This window comes from Heteronotia binoei, chromosome 16 (genome assembly GCF_032191835.1).
Source record: "Heteronotia binoei isolate CCM8104 ecotype False Entrance Well chromosome 16, APGP_CSIRO_Hbin_v1, whole genome shotgun sequence".
Classification (NCBI taxonomy): domain Eukaryota; kingdom Metazoa; phylum Chordata; class Lepidosauria; order Squamata; family Gekkonidae; genus Heteronotia; species Heteronotia binoei.
The window spans coordinates 52612839-52617620 of NC_083238.1; the positions used below are offsets into that span (position 1 = coordinate 52612839).

General features: G+C 48.4%; 1 non-coding gene across 1 annotated transcript; it reads right to left on the bottom strand.

Annotated features, from left to right (window-relative positions):
• Window positions 1–2963: 2963 nt before the first annotated feature.
• On the bottom strand, window positions 2964–3039 carry TRNAT-CGU (transfer RNA threonine (anticodon CGU)). The gene has a single exon. It is a non-coding gene; the product is annotated as a tRNA-Thr (tRNA).
• Between the last annotated feature and the right edge of the window lie 1743 nt (window positions 3040–4782).

Here is a 4782-nt window from a genome sequence, read left to right on the forward strand (position 1 = left end):
ACATAGGAGAAGGTAATGTAAAAAGTAAGAACATGAGAACATAAGAGAAACCATGTTGGATCAGGCCAATGGCCCATCCAGTCCAACACTCTGTGTCACAAAAGAACATAAGAGAAGCCATGTTGGATCAGGCCAATGGCCCATCTAGTCCAACACTCTGTGTCACATAAGAACATAACAGAAGCCCTGTTGGATCAGGCCAATGGCCCATCTAGTCCAACACTCTGCGTCACACAGTGGCCAAAAAACCCAGGTGCCATCAGGAGGTCCACCAGTGGGGCCAGGACACTAGAAGCCTTCCCACTGTTGCCCACCCCCCCCCAAGCACCAAGAAGACAGAGCATCTCTGCCCCAGGCATAAGAACATAAGAGAAGCCATGTTGGATCAGGCCAATGGCCCATCCAGTCCAGCACTCTGTGTCACACAGTGGCCAAAAAACCCAGGTGCCATCAGGAGGTCCACCAGTGGGGCCAGGACACTAGAAGCCTTCCCACTGTTGCCCACCCCCCCCCAAGCACCAAGAAGACAGAGCATCTCTGCCCCAGGCATAAGAACATAAGAGAAGCCATGTTGGATCAGGCCAATGGCCCATCCAGTCCAGCACTCTGTGTCACATAAGAACATAAAAGAAGCCATGTTGGATCAGGCCAATGGCTCATCCAGTCCAACACTCTGTGTCGCACAGTGGCCAAAAAAAACACAAGTGCCATCAGGAGGTCCACCAGTGGGGCTAGGACACTAGAAGCCCCCCCCTCTGTGCCCCCCCCCCCAAGCACCAATATTGAAATTTGATAGGAAGGTTTTATGTTGACAATTACAATTCAAGAAGCAGTTTAGATGCTAAGCTGATATCATTTAGTACACCTTCCAGTGATGTCAGAGGTGTGTGGCATATGCAAATGACTTGTGCTACGGAGTTGTGCTAATGAGCTCTGGCACCTCTTTTTCTACAAAATTCCCCTGGTTGATCCATCTTGAACTTTGGTTCGCAAACCACAAAACAGGGCAAAATTCCCATCAAATTTTGTTTTGTGGTTGGTTCGGTCCCATCCCCAGAGATAAATGTATAGTTGTGGAACTGCGGTACCTGCTACTCCACATGGAAGTCTCTGCAATGGACACGGTATGACACAAATGGAAATACTTCCCAAATTTTTTGTTTTATTTTCGCTGCATCTGTGGTTTTTCGACTGGAAAACAAGCAGCAGACATTAAAAATGCCCTCGACAAAATGTCAAACAAATTTAAGAGAGAGAAACTATTAACCCTTTTTGGCTGGCATTCTGCCTGGTTGTGATTCTCTGTGCTAGGATCTTTCCCAGCCTCTGAGAACTTTTCTAGCGGAAGATGGTAAGGTCATTTTGTTGAAAAAGAGGCACTGGAGCTCATTAGCACAATTCATTCACATAACTCATTTGCATATGCCATACACCTCTGACATCACCGGAATGTGCACTATGTCATGAGCCCTGATGAGGGGGAGCTGGAAGGGTTAACAGACCTGGAAGAGTTGCCAGCCAGTTCTTCAGCTGAACAACCAGCAGCTGGCCCATAAATCACTCTCCCCACATTCCAGGCACCAGTGTCAGCTGTTGATGATCAATCTCCAAGCTCTCTTCCTCCCATGTCAAGAGTTCGAAGCAGGCTCCAGAAAGAACTTTCAGAGCGAAGACATGAGGCACGCCGATGCTTCAGATCTCTCAGCCCGGAGTTCTAGCAGAGTCGTTGCCACCCAGGGAGCAGGGTGATTGAGGCGCCCATATAACTTCCACCCAGGACCTGGTAACCTTGTGGAAGCAACACGTCTATTATCTGGCTTGCATCCACGCTTCTTCCTGATCCTGACCTGCTTGAATTCCTTGGCACCCTGACCTTTTGGCTTTTGGACATTGACTTCTGATTCTGGTTTGCAATTTTGCTTTGGTGACTTGGCTCCTGCTTGACTTCCTGGACTTTGACCTTGGATTGGCTTTGGACTCCCGCCTGCCTGCACCCTGAGAATGTGACATACTAAATTATAGCAGCTCAGCATCTATCTTAAGACGCTTCTTGAATTATAACTGTCCTCAAATTCCCAGGTGGTTGCTGGGTTTTGCCTTGGAAGTTGAAAGCTTAATATGAGGCTTCTATTTAATGAATTCTGACCTGGATAGCCCAGTGTAGCCCTGGTTAGTCGTTGGACCACCACAGACATCCCAAGTTGTTACAGAGAGGCAAGCAATGGCCAACCATCTACGTTAGCCTTTTGTCCTGACCCAGATGGTCTAGGCTAGCCAGATCTCCTCAGATCTCAGAAGCCAAGCAGGGGCAGCCCTTGTTCGTACGTGTATGGGAGACCACCAAGGAAGCCCAGGGCTTGCCACACAGAGGTAGGCCATGGTAAACCACTCTGTTGGTCTCTTGCCTTGAAAACCCTATGAGGTAAACATCCGTTAATTGTGACTTGCAGCCTCGGTGCTAAAGGTTCCGCCACCCCCGTGGACTCCAATCACGCGCGCAAAAGTGACGCCATCATGATGGCATGTGACGCACCACCTACCCAGCCCCCTGCCCTCTTTGGAGGGAGCTCAGCAGGGACTGCCATGTTCTTTGATGAACATATGATGAACATATGAAGCTGCCTTCTACTGAATCAGACCCTCAGTCCATCAAAGTCAGTATTGTCTACTCAGACTGGCAGCGGCTCTCCAGGGTCTCAAGCTGAGGTTTTTCACGCCTACTTGCCTGGACCCTTTTGAGTTGGAGATGCCGGGGATTGAACCTGGGACCTTCTGCTTACCAAGCAGATGCTCTACCACTGAGCCACCATGCCTCCCCTTAGACATATGAACATATGAAGCTGCCTTCTACTGAATCAGTCCCTCGGTCCATCAAAGTCAGTATTGTCTACTCAGACTGGCAGCGGCTCTCCAGGGTCTCAAGCTGAGGTTTTTCACGCCTACTTACCTGGACCCTTTTTAGTTGGAAATGCCAGGAATTGAACCTGGGACCTTCTGCTTACGAAGCAAATGCTCTACCACTGAGCCACTGTCCTTTCCTAAAGTCAGTATTTCTACTCAGACTGGCAGCGGCTCTCCAGGATCTCAAGCTGAGGTTTTTCACACCTACTTGCCTGGACCCTTTTTAGTTGGAGATGCCAGGGATTGAACCTGGGACCTTCTGCTTACCAAGCAGATGCTCTACCACTGAACCACCGTCCCTCCCCTTTCTTCATTCTGCGTGATCGGAGAGAAGAAAGAACACTCCACACGCCCCCTGCCCAGCCCCCTGGCTACTTCGGAGGGATCTGACGAAGGGCTGCTCCGTTCTTTCTTCGCTTTGAGCAATCAGAGTGAAGGAAGAATGCGGCTGAGTCAGGGCCACCAAGAGCAGGGAGGGGGCACCCGACCCTCACCCCTGTGGTGAGGTGTTGCCCTAGGTGGCTGCCAACCTTGCCTACTCCCATGTGCCAGCCCTGGTGATCTGGCAGAAATTCACACATACAGAGAGAGAGAGAGAGAGAGAGAGAGAGAGTGTTTTGTTGAAGCATTTGTGAAGTTCTGAGGGAAATGACCAAGATTTAATGCTCCGAATGACATTGCTCACAGGGGTTTTACAGGCCTAGTTAAATATAAGAGGCTCCAAAATAGAATGTCTCCTTTAAAAAAAAATCAACCCATAAAACCACAGCTTACCTCCAGTGGGACACACCACTTCCCTTTAAAGACATAGAGGAGCCCGACCACCTAGGATATGTATAATTAATGGAAATGAGTCAGAAGGAAGGAAACTCTATTTAAAGCAGGATGCTTCCAAACCACTCTGGTCCATTAGATATTCAGGACATTGGCAAGAGGAGCTGTTCTCCATGGCAGTGAACACAGCTGGGGACTCTCACAAGAAAGATGGACATCGATCATGAACAAGACCGAACTGTTTAGGCAGGCTTTTCTGGTTGACTGAAAATGGGCTGCCACCGGACATCCTACAGAAGCTGGCGGTCATAGTCAGACCCCAATACCGCCAGACTAGACTGAGATAGCGTACTAGTTTTTAACTTGATAAATGTTTTATGGTTTTATATGTTTTATGGAACTGACTGTTTTTATGATACTGTAAGCCGCCCTGAGTCCGCTTGCGGAGAGGGCGGGATATAAATGTAAAGTAATAAATAATAAATAAATAAATAAATGGTGCCGGCATCAGGGAGCAATTACCTCAGTTACCATGATGGTGCCAACAGTGTTATCCCAACTGACCAAGCCACTGCAGTTCAGTATATCGGAGGTCAGATATGAAACCACAAGGAACTAGGGTTGCCAAGTCCAACTCAAGAAATATCTGGGGACCTTGGGGGTGGAGCCAAGAGACTTTGGGGGTGGAGCCAGGAGCAAAGGTGTGAGAAGCACGATTGAATTCCAAAAAGAGTTCTGGCAATCACATTTAAAGGGACCACACACCTTTTAAATGCCTTCCCTCCATAGGGAATAATGGAGGATAGCGGCACCTTTTGTGGGGCTCATAGAATTGGACCCCTGGTTCAACCTTTTTGAAATCTGGAGGGTGTTTTGAGGAGATGCATCCTGACAACAGGCTCTCCTGGGACTTTTGAACCTCGTTTTCACCTGAAGGGCTTTTCCCAATACATGACTTCTGCGGGCCCTGTAGAGTCTTGACCAATTCCGTAGGGCCTGCAAGACTACTCTTTTTCAAATGGCCTTTGCTTAAATGTAGACTTAATGTAGACCTGCTGTAGACATAATCTATTATATCCAGTGACCAAACCTACTGAGGAAAACATC